This window comes from Marmota marmota, unplaced genomic scaffold (genome assembly GCF_001458135.2).
Source record: "Marmota marmota marmota unplaced genomic scaffold, marMar, whole genome shotgun sequence".
Lineage (NCBI taxonomy): Eukaryota > Metazoa > Chordata > Mammalia > Rodentia > Sciuridae > Marmota > Marmota marmota.
In genome coordinates this window covers 8,307,503-8,328,340 of record NW_026000174.1, presented here as the reverse complement: position 1 = coordinate 8,328,340, position 20,838 = coordinate 8,307,503, and the positions used below count along the sequence as shown (strand labels likewise).

The window sequence follows — 20,838 nt, the reverse complement described above, 5'->3', positions numbered from 1 at the left end:
CTCCTGACCTCACCACATTCCTGCAGGTCCACATTTTGACCTGGAGGCCCTTCCTCCCCCAACAATACCCAGGGTCAAGCACTGCTTCAAGAACTTTTCCTAAAATTTTCCCAAAATTTTTTTACTCACTCCCTCAGTCTTGAAGCTAGAGAGCATTGGTGGGAATCTTCATGATTTCATTAACTAGCCATCTTTTTTCCAAAAGCCTTGGGGAGAGAGGAGGTGAGGTCTCTCTTGCCTCTACTTTCTGAGGATTTTATTGAGCATTTAAAAAAAAACAGATCTGATTATTACTACATTTTCTCATTTGTGTTAGAATTTTAAAACACAAGAATATTTCTGCCCATTTAACTTTCTTTTTAAATTCACACAGTCACCATTTGAGTAAGTTCACAGTGTTGTTCAACAGTCACATCTTTCCAGTTCCAATTCTTTTCATCAACCCAAGAGAATACCCGACACCACTGAGAAGTCACTCTCTATTTCTCTCTCCCTAGTCCCTGGCAACAACCAATCTGATTTCTGTTTCTATGGATTTTTGTTTTGGTTTGGTTTTTGTTGTTGTTGTTATTGTTGTTTGTTTTTATATTGGGTACCAGAGATTGAACCCAGGTGTGCTTACCCACTGAGCTATATCCCCAGCCCTTTGTTATATTTTATTTAGAGACAGGGTCTTGCTGAGTTACTTAGCACCTCACTAAGTTGCTGAGGCTGGCTCTGAATTCATAATCCTCCTGCCTCAGCCTCCCAACCTTCTGGGATTACAGGCATGTGCTAATCTGCCCAGCAAGCTTCTGTATTTGAATTTCATTTGCTGCATAAGTTTTGGTCTTCTATATTTCCATTTTCATTTATCTTAATTTTAAATTTATATTTTGGTTTCTTCCTGGACTCTCTATGTCTTTAGGAGCATGTTATTTAATTCCCAGGAATTTGTTAATTTTCCCAAAATTTCTTCTGTTAGTAATTTCTGGCTTTATATTTTTTGTGTTTGGAAAAGATACTTACATGAATTTGCCTCTCTTAAATTTGTCAAGACTTCTTTGGGGAACTAACATAGGACTAAGAACTGTGCACGTGTGAGAAGAATGTGTATTTTGCTGATATTGAATGAAATGTTAGTTCAATTTGATATAAAATGCAGTTTAAGTCTGATGTTTCCTTATTAATTTTCTGTCTGAATGATCTGTCCATAGCTCTAACTATTGTACTAAAATCTCCTGCTATCATTGTCTTCCAGATTCTCAGCATCTTCCAATCTACAAATATTTACTTACATATTTAGGTCCTTTAATATCTTATGCAAAAATTTATCATCATATCCGTTTGATGAACTAATCTCTTTTTCACAATATAGTGTTCTCCTCTGCTTCATGTTATAGCTTTTGACTTAATGCATGTTTTATCTGAATTTTTAGAGCTACCACTGCTCTCTTTGGGTTGTCATTTGCATAGGTATCTTTTTTCTATCCTTTCACTTTCAATTTATATGTGTTCTTAAATGAGAGGTGAGTATCCTGGATGCCAGAGAGTTGTGTCTTATTTTTTATCCACTCAGTCACATTATGTCTTTTGATTGGCCAATTTAGTTCATTTCTATTCAAGGCAACAATTAATAGGTAAGGATTTACTACTTGCCATTTTATTAATTCTTTCCTGCTTGTTTTTCAGTCATTTGTTCTTTCTTGCTCTCCTGCTGCCTTCCTTTGTGAACAGGATAATTTTCTTTAGTGATATGCTTTGATTACTTGGTATTTATCTTTTGTGTAGGTACATAGGTTTCTGTTTCATGGTTACCATGGGGCTTACATGGAAACATAGTTATAACAGACTACTTGAAAATTATAATAATTTAATATTTGTCACTTTCAAAATATATATTCCTTTATGTTTTCAGGGTCATAGTTTGTGCATTGAGATCATATATCCTGTAACAAATTATTGTAGCTATTAGTATTTTAAGAGTTCATTCTTTGACCTTCATACTAAAGATATGATTTTTACACACAATTACAATACTACAGCATTCTGAATTTGTGTGCTCACCAATGAATTTTATACTTCCATATTTTCTTGTTAATAATGACATGTTCTTTCACAGTCCCACAGAGAGAAAGAATACCATATTTATCTCATGATGTAAGATGGAAAGGAAAAAAGGTAAAAAAAAATGAGACTTAATTTGCCTTAATAATGGCATCAATCCCATCAATGAAGGCAAAGTCCTCATAAACCTATTACCTCACAAAGGTCCATCCCTTTAACATTACCAATATGGCAACCAAATTTCAACATGAGTTATGAAGGAAATGTATTTTCAAGCTATAATAGTCTTAATGTTTGTGTTTCTTGATAATTTATATATTTAAATTTAATTCCCAATATATTGGTTTTAAGAGGCTGTGGATAGTTTTAAGGTAAAAAGATCATGAGGGGAAAATTCTCACAAATAGAATTAAGGCTCATAAAACGATCTAACCAAGGAGGTAAAAGAATTCTAGAATAAAAATTATAGAGCCCTAAAGAAGGAAATTGAAGAAGAACTTAGAAGATGGAAAGACCTTCTGTGTTCTTGGAGAAGAAGAATTAATATTGTCAAAATGGCCATACTACCAAAAGCTATTTACAGGTTAAATGCAATTCCCATCAAAACACCAATGATGTTCTTCAATTAACTGAAAACAAAAAACAGTCCTACAATTTATATGGAAAATAAAAGACCCAAACTTAGTAAGAAGAGTAATAGTGGAGGAATTATATATAATACATGATCTTGAATTATACTATAGAGCAATAATAACAAAAACATCATGGTATTGCCATCAAAATAGATATGAAGACCAATGGAATAGAATCAAATTACGGAGACAAACCTACATAGTTACAGTCATCTGATACTTGACAAAGTTGCCAAAAACATATGTTAAAGAAAAGATAGACTTTTTAAACAAATGTTGCCATGAAAACAGAATATCCACAAGTAGAAGAATGAAAATATATCCCCATCTCTCACCTTGCACAAAAGTCAACACAAAATGGATCAAAGAACTAGGAATTAGACAAGAAATTTTCCAACTGCTAGCAAGAAACACAGGGTCAACACTTTAACATACTGGTACAACTACCCACTTTCATAAAAAGATCCCTAAACCTCAAGAAATTAAACCAACAATTAATAAGTGGGATGCCATCAAATTAGAAAACTTTTGTACAACAAAAGAAACAAGAGAGTGAAGATAGAACCCACAGAATGGGGAAAAACATCTTTGCCAGTTACTCCTCCAACAGGGGACTAACATCCAGAATATATGAAGAACTCAAAAATCTTAAAACCAAGTAAACAAATAGCCTAATTAATAAATGGGGAAAAGAAATAAAGGGATAATTCTCAAAGACAGAAACATAAATGTCCAACAAATATATGAAAAATATTCAACATCTCTAGCAGTTAGGGAAATACAAATCAAATCTACATTGAGATTTCATCTTACTTCAGTCATAATGGTAATCATCAATAATGTGATTAATAATTGCCAGGCAAAGTGGCACATGCCTATAATCTCAGCAACTCAAGAGGCTGAAGCAGGACGATCGGTAGCCAGCCTCAGCAACTTATCAAGGTCCTAAGTGACTCAGCAAGACCCTGTCTCTAAAAAAATAAAAATAAAAAGGGTTGTGGATATGGTTAGTGGTTAAGCACCCCTGGGTTCAATACCTGGTTCCAAAACACACACATACACACAAACACACACACACACACACACACACACACACTACATGATAGAAAGGAGCAGGGCAAAAATTACATGTACACATTGTTGGTGGGACTAAAAATTAGTATAATCCCTTTGTAAAGCAGTATGGAGATTCCTCAAAACATTAGCAATGGAACCAATCATGTCCCAGCCATACCACTCATTGGAGTTTCTCCAGAGGAACCGAAGTCAGCATACTATAGTGATACAGGTATACTAATGTTTTTAGCAGTGCAATGCACAACAGACAAGTTATGGAACTAGTCTCAGTGTTCCTCAAGATATTAATGGATAAGAAAATGTGCTTTATATACTCAATGAAGCTGTGTGTGTGTGCATGTGTGTGTACATTTCAAGAACATATACAGACATAATTCAAAATGAAATATGTCATTTTCTGGCAAATGGAAAGAACTAGAGAATATCATGCTAAGTGAAATAAGCCAGGACTGAGAAAGTAAAAGTTTGAATGGTTTGTCTCACATGAAGAGAGCTTGAGAGAAACACAGAGATAATAAAAAGGGGGAGAATCCAATAAAAATTGATGAGTGATCAGTGCAAACAGAGAGAGTGGGTAATAGGGAGAAAGGAGGAAAAAAGTGAAAAAATGTGGACTGAAATTGACTAAATCATGGTATGTTTATGTATGTATATACCACAGTGAATTCCATATTTATTAATATATATATAAGCACCAATTTAACAAACAATAGATAAATAGAAGGAAGACCACAAGAGTAAAGGAAAGGCGGCAGAAGATGGGAGGAGAGAAGAAAATGTGGATGTGCTGGAGTAAATTATATTCCATGCATGTGTGAATATGTCAAAATAAATCCCACTATTATATAACTATAATCCACCAATAAAACAGTTAAAAAATCAACCTGAACATGATTTTTTGAATATTTTTGGCTGTTCATCATGTAAGGACATAGCTAGAGGATCCCATTCATAAAACAGAGTGAGCCCTTACCAGGCACCAAACTAGTACCTTGATTTTGGACTTCTTGGTCTCTAGAACTGTGAATAACAATAATATTCCTTTGCTTATGAATTACTCAACTAAGATATTGTATTATAGCAACACAAATGGACATAGTTAGAAATCAGTACTGAGCTTTGGAATACTGCTGTCTCAATACCTCACAATGTGGAAGTGGCTTTGAAACTGTGAGGTGGGTCAAAGCTTCATGAATGTAAAGGTACTTGCTATGAAAATCCTTAGATTGTTGTGATCCTGGGGGAGAGCTCAGAAGAAGAGGAGAAAGCCATAACTTCCTAGGGATCACCTAAGGTGTTGTCAGAAGAATATTGGCAGAAGCATGGACTGTTCGTGGCATTCTGATGGGGTCTCAGAATGTCTTTCCTGGTCTCAGATGGAAATGAGAAAGGTTATTGGAGACTGGAGGGAAGGTGATTCCTGTCATAAGTTAGCACACAACAAAGCAAAACAATGTGTGTGTCTGAATCATGTCTATGTCCTAATGTCCTACTTACTACTTTATGAGAGGAAAAACCCCCACATGTTGAAATAGGATATCTGGCAAAAGAAATATCTACATAAAGCATTAGAGTACACCTTGGCTCCCCTTAACTGTTTACCATAAAAAACCAAGAAAAGAGAAATGAGTTAAACATAGAATTTATGATCAAAGGGAAATCAGAACATAAATATTTAGAAAATTCTCTACTGAAAAATTTGAAAACGTATTCAGGGTGAACACCAGTGTGTGGCTAAATGAACATGTGATGAGGGTGTTAGTATAGACAGAAGGAAGTCAGATGCCGGAAGAAAGGCCACACATCATTTTAAAGATCTCCAATGCATCTTATCATCATATACCCAGAATACCTCCTCTCCCTGCAGTCAGGTATTGTGATCCTCGGCTACTACTGTAATTACAAGGCCTAATCTAACTGTGGATTAGGTGGGTCACTGTTCAAGCTGGACAACTACTTTTGGAGACACATATGCCGTCTACATCATATATGAGTGAGACCTCGGGTATGATTCATCCCGAGGTAAATTTCTCTCAGCTATGAGTCTATAAAAATCAAACAAGTTATGAGCTGTGTCCATGTGGTACTAACTGCAGATGCACAGAGTGCTCAAATCAGGGTTCATCCCTGCCTTCATGTAAATTTCAAAGCATGCAGCTGCCTGAAGCCTCTCTCACCTGGTTAAAGCAGAGACCTACTACAGGGGTGGGGCCTCTGCAGATATCCTCCAATGGGGAAATGTTCATTAGTGTCAAGGAGGTAGGGCTGCCCCTGTGGGCCCAAAGTGGTAGAGCCACAGAAAAGTACAACTCTAGTCTGGAGGTGTCACAGGCATGTAACTCCAACCTGAGAGTTGATGTGTAAGCTGAACCCAGCACAGTCATGGGGAAAAGATGCCCCACGTATCCAACCCCATCCCAGTGTGTCTGGAAAATACAACAATCATCAAAGAAGACCATTATTAAGCTTTAAGATTTACTATTTTCCCTGTAAGGTTTTGGACTTACCTGGGACCAGTTACATTGCCCTTTTCTTTCTTATTATTTCTCTCTTTCAGAACAGGAATGTCTATCCCATGCCTGTCTCAACATAGAATATTGGAAGTTCATAACTTGTTTGATTTTTTACAGACTCATAGCTGAGAGGAATTTACCTCGGGATGAATCATACCCGAGGTCTCACTCATATATGATGTAGATGGCATTTAGAAAAAACTTTGGACTTTGACTTTAGAGTTGATGCTAAGATTTTAGAAGCTATTAGGATTCAGTGAATGCATTTTGCTTATGAAAAGGATTTAATCAGGGGAGACCATGGAGAGAATGCTCTGATAGGACTGCTAGTCCTATTCTAAACCTTTCATGTTGAAACATCATCTTCAGAGATGAGAAGGATGGGGTCCTCAAGAACAGGAAAACCGTCCACAAGGAAGAGACCTAAGGGAGCTTGCTCAATCTTTTTTGTGCTTTCACCATAGAAGCACAGAGATGGAAGATGCCATCTGTGTAGCAGGGAGTGAGTCCTCACCAGAACCAAATCTTTTTGTACCTCTGTTTTGAAATTCCCATCCTCCCAAACCATGAGCAATCAATTTCTGTTGATTATAAACTACCCAGTTTAAGGTAATTTGTTGGAACACCTGAACAGAAAAAAAAATAGGGAAATCAGATTAATATAAAACGTGACTTCAAAAACATAGGAATTTCATAAATATGTATAATATAACCCTCAATATCACACTAAGAACTGGACAAAAATATCCAGAGAAGTGGGGTATAACTCTGTGGGATGTCATTATTAAGTTTTTGCTTTAATTTTTCCCAAAGAGGAAAACAAATGGGATTAGGAATAGATAAACATGGAGTCACTCCCTATGGCCATCACTTAGTTGCTAAGAAACCCAAAATAAGTTTCATGTTCTTGCTCCGCAGGTTCCTCCTATGATTGAGGAACTTGATAGCAATGGTGAGGAGGACAAGAATGGGGATGAAAGTGATGACTGAAAGCCACAGTGCATCATGATATTTGGGATTAAGAATGTAGATACACAGATGTTTTGGAGGGAGACTGATTTAAAGATTATGCTCTATGAATTCAAATTCCTTTCACCTGCTTTGTACTATGATAATTGCCACTTATTCTACAATTATTCCTTGCCGGGAACTGTCAGAAGGATTTCTCTTACATTATCTCAAGCAATCCTCACGAGTTAAATATGTTATCCCAACTGTAGACATGAATCACCCATAAAAGAAAGAACAAAAAAATTGGTCCAGGCAAAATTCATTTTGTACATGTAGTAATGTTATCATGCAAATTCAGTAATCCCTGAGGTCCAGGCTGGCTATTGTCTGCAGCTGGTTCTTTGACTACAGAACTTAGCATAATACTTAGTATAGAGTAGATTATCATTACATATCTGAATGAATAAAAGGTAACTTCATATATAGATAATATTATTTTGATATTATTGCACTTGAGTTTCTAGGGTAAAAAGAAGTAGATACTTAACAAAAAGTGTAGACTAGCAAGTTAGTGACCTGCAAGAAGGGTTTATTTTATTTTATTTTTTGGGGGGAAGCAATGATAATTCTTGTGCAGTATTGTGAACCATACTTGAAAAGTAGTGAATATTTGGTACAAGAAAACTACCTAAACAGTCTGTTCTCCAAGAAGTCATACTTGGAAAAGTGATGTTGATTGCAAAGACAGGATACCACTAATTACATTTAAATAAACCTCTGTGGTTTAAAAGCATTGTGTGTGTGTGTGTGTGTGTATAAAATATTACTTCATGTAATCCTTATATCTACCCTGTGAGATTAATGGATATATGTTCCCTGTTTAAATGAGAATTGTGAATATTAAAAATATCCACAATTAAAAATAAGGGTAAAAATAATAAAAAAAATAAGGGGTAAAAATGTGGGTTCATAACTCACTTGAATCAAATGTATGAAAGATGATATGTCATGAGCTTTGTAATGTTTTGAACAACCAATAAAAAAAAAAGAAAGAAAAAAAGCTCTCATTCTCTGTAAGCGTGAAAGGAGAGCACGTACTGTCCTGTAATCTTTCCCTTGTATTTCACCATGTCCTGGCCACCTTTAAGTTCCTTGATCACAACATACCTGCCTCACATCTCCCAGCCCCCGCTTTTTATTCTTCCTTTTCTGGGAATCAATGCCAGGGCTTGGAGCATGGAAGGCAAGTTCTCCACCACTAAGCTATCCCACAGCCCATATTCTTCCTTCTGACACTAATTATCCTGAGAGACTCTGTGTTAAGTTATAGCTTCACAGGAGTGCTGTCCCCTCTGGCACCACCCCAGGAACCCTATCACACACCTAGCAAAAAGATAACTCACTTCTTCCGTGTTTCTGCTGGAGTGAAGGGATCAGAAATGAAAAGAAAGGAATTTCCCTTGGGAAATGGGAAATATAGAGAAAGGAAATGAAGCTACGAATCTACAGAAATCTTTTTTAGATTTATATAGTTCATTAAGCATTGCATTTTTTCTGATATATAAATTAATCTGAATCCTCCTAAAAATATTTTAAGCGAGAATGTTGTTTTTCGTTAATCAGAAGTTTTGCCCATTACCATGTTGTTAAAAAGGATGGCCATGATGATGATACAACCTCATATTTATAGTGCTTTAGATCCCATTTGGTCTTTGTAACACAAGAAAAAGATTCAGAATGAAGGGACCACTTCAACATCACACAGCTGAAAGCAAAGCACAGCTTGAAGTTGAAGCCCCACATTCTATCCATCACCACATGTAGTTGGCACACAGAATCTGGCCATTATCATGACTTTACATCTAATATTCTACTTTAGATAGCAGGATTTACATAATATATGAGGATTCCACAGGCAAATTCTTTCAGTTCATAGTCAAGAGCAACTAAATAAACAGGTGACTGTCTACCATAGAACAACCTATTTTTCTATCATAAATGAAGATGATGCCAATTTCAAAGAAAAAAAAAAAAAAAAAAAACCAAGGCGGCCACAAATCCCTCAGCTCTATCCTTTGTAAGGTGAGAATTGGAACCTCCAACACAGGTCTGCGGGCTGCTTCTGTGTCAGAACACTGTCTGGTTTGCAGCTTTTGATTCAATTATCAGCTGATAATGACTACTACTTTCAAAGTGTTATATTTTCAAGAATATTTTGCCTCAAAGACCTACTCAGGTTCTCCAAAAGTGTCTTGATAATAAGAAAGATCCCCTACTTCAAATTCAGGGAGGTGGGGGTGATGTCATGAAATGGGCAGAAGTGGTTTCAAGTTCCAGCTCTGACACTTTTTAGCATTGTTACCTTAGGCATATTGTAGAAAATGGACAGAGCAATACTGGCTCTGTACAGTTTTATAAGTTCAAATAAAAATGTTCCTTCCAGCGCATGAAATCATTTTAAAAATTCACAGAATGATATCTATTTTATGCTTTATACATTTATTATGTGACCCTAACTCATAGAAGGTGTTCAATAAATATGTAAAAATTGGTAGAAATTGTAGCTGCTTATGTTAAACAATAAAACTCAAATACAAATCTGGTTATCTTCATCAAGAAATGATGTTGGACTGATTGCCTGAGATGGACAGGGTCCAGCTCTAGACAGGAGAATCTGTCACAGCCAACTCTTATCCTGTTATCTGAGTGCTGTGGCTTCCTAATATTCACAGTGTTATGATCCCAAGGAAAGTTCCCAGAATTTGTTCTGCAATCTATAAGACAAGGATAAGATAGTACCATGTGGTTTTTCTACCATGCAGGATTTTCATGAGGATGAACAAGAGAAATGTAGAAATGTTTATAAACTGCAAAATACCATACTAATATAAAGAAGCATCATTGGTACAGTCATGTCTTGCACTAATAGTTGATGGTGTTTGTGTGCCATGGCTCAGCTATTTAGTCAGAAGTATAAATTCCACAGCAATGTTTTTCACAGCTTAAAATAAAGCATGGATCAAGCTGGAAGTTTTGAGATTATCATGCAAAGAACATCTATCTGAGGATTTTCGTTGTTTCTTGTTTACTGTTTTTATTTCCCCAGTGGAAGTTAAGTATCATTGTTAAATCTCCAAATTTATATTATCTCCTTCATTTTTATTCAAGAATGACATAGGAATAAAAAGAATTCTCAAATTCCTGTTCTCACTCTATTTCTGACTTATTTAAACACCAACATATTTGGGACCAGTTTGTTCTTATGAGGTTCTGGCACCATTTCTTGGCTGAAGAAATGGAAAAAAAAAATACTTGTTGCCTTATTTTCATGTTTGTCATTTTATTTGTATGCTGCAATTGGACTCTAAACTCTTAATCTTAGTGAACTGAAAAAAAAGAATCCTGGATAATAATCATATTTCCATTTAAGACCAGCCAAGTTCAGTTCATTTGCAAAACCAAGCACTGAATTTGTAACTCTGCCTCATAGGGTGTTAGCAGATGAAGAGAGAATATGGTGTGGCATCCTGTCCCCAAAGAGTGCAGAGTCTAGATGCTCAGAGAAACTCTTGATTATGATGCCCTATGAGGAGCTCTTTGATTCTGCCTTGTCCAGCAGGGCAGAGAAGCTCAGAAGGTAGCTACCCAGGATGGGAGGTAAAATAACCAGGGAAGACTTCCTAAGGAAAGTTATACTCCCCAAATTCAACAAATTTAAAAATAAAATAACAAGACAAGTTCTCAAAATGACTGGCTAACTGTATGCCAGAAAACACTCTTCTAGAAAACAACTCCATCCTTACATTTTCCTTTGTATTACACTCTGATTGACTTAATAGTAATTTTCTTTTCATGTGTTTTCAAAGGCTAAAAGTAATTATTTACTAGCTGGTCCACTGGAAAAAATCTCAGGAGGCAAACTCAGAGTTGGATTTTTTAAAATTAGCTGATTACATATTCTTTAGGCTGTTGAAAAGGGTTGGGAGATGGCGTTTCATCTTCCAAATAAAAATGGCTTCCTTGTTTCATTGCATTTGCAAACAACAAATCATCCACAAAAATGATCTTTAAAAATCATCCTAAGTGTGGCATCATTCTCAAGGTGTCATGTGCCACATGCCAAATGAAAATATTGACTTGGTCTGCTGCATTACTCCTCTCAAGTTTTTCTTTGAAGTCACATATTCCCCCCTTATCTTGAGAGAGGAAAAAACCCTCAAACTCCTTAATTTATAATTTAAGAAGTTTTGTTAGATCAAAAGAGAAGAAAGAATGAACAGAAGCAAAGAGCGTAAAAAGCTTTAATATTTGAGTGATCGCACCACATTTGGAATGGCCTTTCTCCCTGCTGCTGCATGGCACAAGCAGAAGAAAGAAACCAGAGAGTGATTTGCTCAAGGTTGCTCAATGTGAGTCAGAAAAGATTGGGCATTTGAATGCAAGGCAGAGCTGACATCTTTCTCCCCTAAAAAGGTGTTTTTGTATGTGATTGGTTTCAATCCCAAAAAGTAAACACAATCACATTTCATACATTTAAAGCAGCAAACAAGGCATAGCTGCTTTTTTTGAGGGAAAGAGTATTGGGAGGTTGCAGAAGAAAAAAAAAATTGCTCCACAACAAAAATATAAATATACATCTCAGTGGGAGTGTGGTGGAGATTGGTTGGGCCTTCTTGATAGGAAGATAATGGGTGGAGGTGGGAATGGGCAGAGATAGTGAGGGAGAAGGAAACAGGGAGGTAATGTATGCTGTGCTTGGGGGCAACTTCCTAACCTCCTTTCCACTTCCCATCCCTGTGAGGCCTCCAGTTCCTGCTCACCCTCCCCAGCTGCCACAAGCTAATCCTATCTCCACTGCACACCTCTACTTCAGGCGCAGGACAATATAACCTCATCGTTAAAAGCTCAATATATAGAGTTAAGAAGCACCACATTAAAATCTACAGGTATTTTCTACCAGCTTAGGGGCTTTGGGCAAGTTAAATTAGCTCTCTTTTTTGATAAAAATGGGCATGATAATAGCGCCTGCTTCAGAGGTTGTTACAGAATTAAATGAGAGAATCCATGCACTTAATATCCTGACTGACAATGATGAATAAATGGTAGAAAATGTTATCATTTTCATGACACATATTACATGTATTGTTATCATTTGCTTTTCTTCACCTAAATATTGTTAGCTTCTAGAACAGATGGTAAGTAAAACATGAGTTTACACTGAATCCTATTCAATAGGCTTTGCTACTGAATTCTAGCACCTTCTCATTAAAGAATTCAGAGATAATCCTGAAACATATGTGGTTGTGGGGCAAATCTACTCTGCTCTGTCCAAAAGTAATATTGCATTCTTTTGCCCCACTCAGAGCTAAATTATTATATCCCCTATGTCACAGCTTGGAAAATAAGTTAATGGTAGGAGTGAGAAGATCTCTCTGACTTGTCTTATGCTTTCTTCCCTGAAGACCCTATAATAAGAGTCCTACTCTACTCCTTGAAGAAAAAAAAAATGTTACAGGGGAATGACAAGATGAAACTGAACCAAGAGACCTTAAGTTCACCTAAGTTTAGTACCATCAGATTGTACCTTTTGTTCTCCAATCCTGCCTCTGCATGGCCATGCATAAAGTTTTCTCTGGGTCTTTTGAGTCTTCACTTGTGAAGGCTCCCATGATACATACAACTTACGTTAAATATGTTTTCACGCTCTTCTATTATTAATCTTTTCTCATTGTAGGTTGTCAGTCATGAAGCTTGTAACAGGGTAAAGAAAGAAATCCTTTATCTTCAACATCCCTGTTGTCTTCCCTGGGACATTGCTTTTTACTGGAGGGCCTCATTCCTGAAGTCACTGGCTTCTCAGTTTTTGTGTATGCTAAACTTAACTATTATGAAGACCTGATAGAGATTTTCGCATGGTTTAGTTCACCTTATGGTGGTAACCTTTTTCAGTAATGTGAATGGTTTGTAAACCCTCTTTGGCAGGAGAGAAATTGATTTGCCAATGGAATTCCCATTGAATGGCACCATGAAACTCACTATAAGAGACCTTTTATTTTCTCTGTAGAGAGGTAATTTGGAGAATTTTTTTTATATTCATCATCATATGAGTTATCTATTTTCTTCTGGAGAAAGGTAGAGCTATGCTTCCTGAATCCTCAAGCAAATGAGTTGAACCTACACTATCTGAGGCTTAAGGCTCTATAGGAGACTGAGGGAAATGTTCAGAGGAAAACTGAATACAAGCAGACCTAACATCTTAATAAGAGTGTCTGAAGACCCAGATGACAATTGTAGCACCTGAACCCAACTAACAACATTTGAGCAAATTATGATAAACATGGGGTTGAATCAGGTGGTAATGATGAAAAAAATTAGGGTTAGAATGTCAAGAATTAAAGTCAGCATGAGTAAGAAAGAAGCTAAAATAGAGCAAAGGATAGCAGATAAGACTTACTGGTGATTGTGATACTGAAGGACTAAGAAATAGGAGACCTGAAAAGCTAGGTAAATGTGAGAGTTGCTATCATAAGTTGTTCCCAGATCCCCAAACCCAGAGATTATATTTTTCTTACTTTGGAAGAACCCATTATTCTTTGTGCCTCTTGTTCACTTGGGGACACTTAATTCTCATGAGATGACCTTCTTCCAAAGCTCACACATTTCTCGCTTCCTCTTACCCATTTCCATTTAACCCTATGCACATTAATTCAGAGAAGAGCTGAAGGCAGCTAGGCATGCAGGAGAGCTCATTGGCCTACCTCAGGACAGCAGAATGGAGGTGTGGGGGGGGGAACTCCAAGGTGTAAGCTAGAACTTGTAGGCTCCCCCAAGGAGTTTTTGCATGAAAGTAAAAGACTTTAAAAAAAAAAATAATGTGGTGCTGAGAATTGAACACAGTACCTCATGTGTGCTAGGCGAGTGCTCTACCATTGAGTCACAACCCCAGCTCCAAGAAGAATATTTTTGAAGGCTTCTTAGGCTTGAAAGTTTATCATGAGAGAGGAGATGAACATGCTTTTGGAGGGTTATGTGAGAAGTGCTATCTTCTTAGGAAACCACATGCCAGGAAAAAAAGGAAGGAGCAAAACAAATTTTTCAGGGCATATGAACACACATCCATTATTCTACACACATGAGCTCATGAATTCGCTGAATCTATCCAGTGCACCTCCTTCTTATACAAGATAGTACCAGGAGACTGACATTGTTGTCTTCATTTCACAGAAGAGAAAACTTGGTTATAGGAGGCTACGTAAGCCTAAATCTTTGTGAATTTCTAACCATGCTCTTCTCATTTAGCCTTCCTCTCTCTGGACCTTCATAAGGTCTTGAGCATTTGGTAGCACATTTTTTTTTAATGCCAGTGGTAGAGATTATTAGGGTAAAACAAACTGAACAGGCCAAAAGAAAGGAACAAATGCACCCATGAGTGGAAACTGATGGGAAGGTACACACTAAGTGTGTTCTGAGAGTTCTAGATACATCTAACCATGTTTTTATTTCTAAATAAATTCTGGTGAAAAATTAATTTGATACCACTGAATTTGTTTTTCCCAAGTGGGCTCTAGAAAGTGGTGTAGGGTATTGGAGGTCATTTAAAATAAATAATCCACAATAAACTCAATGTTTTTCTGCTTCTGGTTATGGAAAATGTCAAATATCAGTGCAAAGACACTGTAACTTCTTCTAAATGTACATATAATAAATACTCACTATGGAAGGAAGGACATAGTTATATCACTGAATGAAATTTGTCCTGGTTATAGTGGCAAAATGTTTCTTTTTTTTTTCCAAATCTAAGATGTCATTGATAAGAAAATGCAACACCATTTTATGTACTACTCAAAAAAGAAAATTAAAACTGCTGCCAATTACAACTAGAATGTGCCATTAATTGTAAGACAAATACTGATTTCAGAGATGTTAAAATGAAAAAAAAAAAAAACATACATTCCAGAATCAGCCAATGACTGCATTTTCTTTCCATATAATTTTCATGAATAAATTGTAGTCATAGCCCAATATAGACTATTTTGCATACTGCATTTTTACTTGATATTTTGCCTCCATATTTTCTATTAGGATTGCAAATTTTTCTTAATCACAGTTTTTGGAACATATATAACACTCCACTATGTGGATATGTAAATAAGCCTGAATTATCAGGTAGTAAGATGATTTCCTGAATGTTTCATTTTTTTAAAGTTCTGCCATAGTAAAGATTTTGAATATAAATTTTTGTTTTTCCTTAAAAGAGACCTTCCCAAACTAAATAAGTATATTGATGGGCATAAATGATTTTAAGACAAGAACTTTACACATCACAGTTTCCTGAGCTCCTTCTCTAGGCCAGCAGACAAACTACTGCATGATAATCCCAGTCCATCTTCCTCTTTGTCACAATCTCACCTCCACTCGACAACATCCTGCCAGTGCCAAGGCCCTTTTCTGCACACATAGGCATGGCCACACTTGGCCGACCAACTGAGGCCCACAGACCTAAAGAGTGACTGGTCTACCCACCAGCCTTGCTTGCTCTGTTAAAATCAGCCTTTTACAAGAATCTAACCACAGTGGAACTGACCACAATAGGAAGCCAGATTGGTTAAATTTATGTTCATCATAGGATAGTTGGCCTGAAAATATGGGCGCTAACAGCAGCTCCCAAAATGACTTACCTCATTCAGCCTAGTCTTTCCATTCCAGTCAATCAGTCCACTGAAAATGCTGAGTTATCTAGAAAAGGGAAAATATAAGAACAGGATGAGTAGAACACAAAACTAGAAAGTAAGGTGTATAATGCACAGCATTCAGAAAAGCAGAGTGTGTTCAGCATAATTAACAGGATCTCACTTCCTAATTCAGGAAAGAAACAAAAATGTAATAAGAGAAAATAATGTTCTGATAAAGTGACTCAAACATCACCTACAGAATTCAGACCCACCTTGAGTCGAGCCTTCAGAAATTACCTAGCAAAATGAAGCAAGAATCATTGTAGAGACATTTAATCTCTTACTTCAATTTTCTGAATGCAAAGAGCCACAGCAGCACTCTAGCTCGTTAGCTCAGGGAGGGGTCTGGCAAATGAATCCAGTCTAATTATAAAATGCCCCTGAGACAGCAAGTGCAACATGTCTTCCCTGATTTTACTTTTGCAAAGGTATAACCCACATGTTAATAAGCAACTTTATTTCACGCTGGTATGGCAGTGATGAGTCTAATCCTAAATCTTTAATCATATATGTGGGTATAAATGCTTCCCTTAGCATGAAAGAATATTCTGAGGCAATATGGCTTAAGCATTTTAAAATTATAATAAAGAAGCCTTCTCTTTGACAATGCTTATTATGCTTATTATCTTTTCAAAGAAATACACAATTAGTTATGATTGATATACTTTGCTATTTTTCTTTATGAAAGGATTAAGACTACAAGAAATTTCAGCCAAAATTCTGATTCCTCCAAGATTCTAGAACTGCAAACCTTAAAATTATTTTAACTGTTATGACTTGAAACCATGATGATCTTATTTCAATATCCAAAACTGTCAGAAATTAAGATAGGAATTCACATTCATAAAGGTCAAAGTGGAAAATTGTATTAATGTGTAATTCAGTTGTCAGTATAAACATATCTACATAAATACACACAACCATAACATTATATTTCTGTTTTCAGTTATCAATACTCAGTCATACTTCATGTAATATTTCAAAAGGAGGCAGTTTATGCTTTTATTCATTATAAGACGTGAAATGGTAATCTTAAAAATCAGTCTTCATTAAGATCATGTAAGAAGACAAATTGACGTCAGAACTTAGAATTAGAAAGTAAAAAAAGGTTTCTTGAATTTGAAAAGATACTGTCTTAGTGACAATCCATCTAGGTTGAAAACCCCAGTGTAACAAGTCTAAATATGTTGATCATCAATCAATGTGTTTTATGATGAGTCCAGAAGTTGCAAACTTCATCATCAAATTTCCCATCTAGAGATCAGTAGAATAGAGAAAGGCAACCCAGAGAAGGAAGGAGGGGAAGACAGGGGAGTGGCTGTGAACAAAAACTGATCAAATTATATTGCTAGATTGTGTACATTACAAATATGTAACAAAGAATCCCATTACTATGTATAATTATAATGTAACAAACAAAGTTTTTCTTTCTAGGCCCCTACTCCCATTCACATGTGTTCATCAAGCAAATTTAAATACATAATTATAAAAATATTCATTCCAAACAGTAATCATTTTCTAATACGCTTATTTAAGATTCTTTCAAACTTTGGCTGAATTACGTGTTTTTGGCAATGATCCTAAACTATCCTGCATATGACTCAATTATAGTATCATATAATTATAGTATCATATAATATTATGGCTGATAGTTTATTCTATTGTCTCCCCATCACATCACAGTATGAAGAAGTCACTACATCTCATCATGGATGAGTAAAAAATGGGCTAATAGGCATGTTGGTAACTTCTTACCCTTGACTCTAAAAGAACACTAGTAATTCTTCTTTTTATGTTACCCTCCCATTTCACTCTGTATCACTACATCCTTTTATTTGAATGCAATTCTTTTATCACCAGATCAATTTGTGAATTTTTTGAGGTAGAATGGGGGCAACTGATAGAGAAAATAGAACTAGAAAGTTAGAAGTACAGGAGACAGGTCTAAGAAGGACAAAGCAAGGGAAAAGATGCTCACAAGAAAAAGTGAGAAGAGGTGGTAAACCCCAAAGATACAGAATGTAACACAGGGTGGTATAGGGAGTCTGTGGTTCAGAAGCAGCAAGTTAGAAAGAGGTGCCCATGAAAGAGAGAGAGTAGGAGAGGAAGGGACTACTTCTGCATTATTAAGAGAGAAACAATGTGGACAGGAAGGTGATGTTTAAGAGGTAGGTACAAGAGAATTCTATAAAGTTCTAATAGTAACCATGTCCTCCAATTCTCTTCAATGGTTTCAGAGAAATTAATGAGGAATAAAGTCTCTTTGAGCATTACATGCCTTTTTAAACAATAATACACCCTGGACTAAATTGATGGGTCTTTATATTTAATGGTAGTGCAGTCACTTATGCATCCTCATTGTCCTTCTGTGTCTGGTACAAATTGTATTCCTGGTGAAAGTTAATTGAATAAAAAGAACATCTGAATAAGTAACATTTTGTACAGTTACCTTCTTCCAGTAGCAAAAAGATATTAAAAGATGAGAACTTAACATATATGTAATAGTTCTGACACCCTATCATGCATGCACAGTGACCTTGTTCATTTTTCTTTGATCAAGGATAAAAACTGTCCAAAAAAGCTAATTGACAGAACACAAATGTTTGTCTTATACCAGAGTGAAAGCAGAAAAGAGAATGAAATAGCAAGATTCAAGTTAGACAAAATGAAAGTTTCATTAATTTTATAAAAATTAAGTTGGTGGCAAATTGTCAAGTATAGAGAATTTTAAAAGATTGTGTTCTGAATACAATTGGAAGTTGGTGAGTGATAGAAAGATCAGCTGAAAAGCCATTAGTAGAGGGAAACCCAGGTTCTATAGGGAACAGAATCAAGAGGGCTCCTTCTGGTTTGGTGCCAAGTGTCAGGAGTGTCTTCCTTGAACTTGCACTTCAAGGAGGAGCAGTACTTTGACAAGCAGACAGGAAGGTATGCTTGGCAGGGAAAATTGCCTTCAGGACTATGGGGGCCAATAGCCTGGTATCTTTGAAAAACTTAAGAAGCTTTTTTTGTTTGTTTGTTTGTTTGTTTTTATTTTTGTTTAGTTGTCAATGGATCTTCATTTTATTTATTTATATGCCATGCTGAGAATTGAACTCAGTGACTCACACATGCTAGAAAAGCACTCTACCATTGAGCAACAACCCTAACCCTAAGAAAGTTTTTGTTGTTGTTGTTGTTGTTCTAATTAGTTACACATGAGAGCAGAATGCATCACACTGTACACAAATGGGCCACAACTTTTCATTCCTCTGGTTTCACATGATGTAGAGTCGCACCATTGTGCAGTCATACATATACTTATGGTAATAATGTCCTTCTCATTCCACTGTCTTTCCTGCCCTCATGCCCCCTCCCCTTCTCTTTGCCCATTCCAAATTTCTCCATTCTTCCTGTGCCCCTTCCCATTATAGATCAGCATCCACTTATCAGAGAGAAATTCGGCCTTTGGGTTTGTGGAATTGGCTTACTTTGCTTAGCATGATATTTTCTAAATCCTCCATTTACCTGCAAATGCCATAATTTTATTCTCTTTTGATGCTGACTAATATTCCATTATGTATATGCCACAGTTTTTTATCCATTCATCTATTGAAGGGCACTTAGCTTGGTGGTTTAGCTATGCAAATTGAGAGGCTATAAACATCACTATCATATGTTGATTTTTTGGGTATATAATGAGGCATATCTTGGCTAAATGGTGTTTCAACTCCAAGTTTTCTAGATTGATTGCACCAATTTGCATACCCCTTTCCAGATTGGTTGCACCAATTTGCAGTCCCACCAGCAATGTACAAGTGTACCTTTTCCCCCATATCCTCACCAACACTTATTATTGCTTGTATTCTTGATAACTGCCATTCTGACTGGAGTGAGATGAAATCTTAGAGTAATTTTAATTCGCATTTTTCTAATTACTAGAGATGTTGAACACTTTTTCATATATTTGTTGATTGATTGTGTATCTTCTTCTGAGAAATGTCGGTTCAGTTTCTTAGCCCATTTATTATTTGGGTTTCTATGAAGGTTGTATGTTTAGAAACTGTGGTGCTTTCAATGGGGGATGTGGATTGGAGGGACTAGAGGAGTGGAAGATAAGGCTGGGCTTGAGGTCAGGTTCAGATTAGAAACACCATGAATAAATGATTGCTATTATTTATTTTAAAGATTACACTTTCTGACAATGAGAGGGGGATAACACACAAACGCATATATTTATTAATATAATTGAATGTTTTATGGCAGAGATGAACCTGAATCAGTAAAACTAGAGAACATTTACTCAGTGTGGATGTTCATGCAATTGTCCATGGGAAAGGTGTCCAACACTCTAGGGAAGAGTCAGGTTTTGAGAGATATATTTGGAGAATGACAGGATGTGGGAATCGATTAGGTATGGAGAGTGAGGGTAAGGAGTAATGAAGGAAGGGGCAGAGGTCTGTGGTTTGAAGACTGAGTGGGTGGTAGTGGCTTCATTAACCAAGACAGGATATATAGGAAGTGTTGTTCTAGAAAGATAGACAATACATTAAGTCCTGGACATGCTGTGTTTGAAGTATTTGTAAGACATGTAAAGCTTTTAGTCATAAATAATGTTCCATAGATCAAAAAGACAATGTGAAATTATCCATAGATAAGCTATGGACAAAAGACAAAAAAAATCAAAGTGAGAATCCTGTTTGGGGCAGGAGGATAGAACAGCATTTAAGATAAAAAGAGAATATTTGTTATGACAATGAAAAGAAAAATAGGATGCTGTGGAGATCTAGGAGTCTGAATTTAAGAGAAAATAAATTGAAGTAAAATTAAGTTTTTTTGCTCCATGAAATTAAGGTGTAAAAGAGAATTTAGGATTTGGACTTAGAAGACTTCAGTTCCTCCATCTGA

General features: G+C 36.2%; 1 protein-coding gene across 15 annotated transcripts in view; it reads right to left on the bottom strand.

Moving 5' to 3' along the window:
• Tenm4 (teneurin transmembrane protein 4) overlaps nucleotides 1-20,838 on the bottom strand; it is a 2,842,490-nt gene that overhangs the window by 1,740,896 nt on the left and 1,080,756 nt on the right. For all 15 annotated transcript variants that reach the window (XM_048789141.1, XM_048789145.1, XM_048789157.1 and 12 more), the window contains one exon: nucleotides 15,898-15,955. The gene's annotated coding sequence lies outside the window, so the exon portion shown is untranslated. The remainder of the gene's footprint in view (nucleotides 1-15,897; nucleotides 15,956-20,838) is intronic.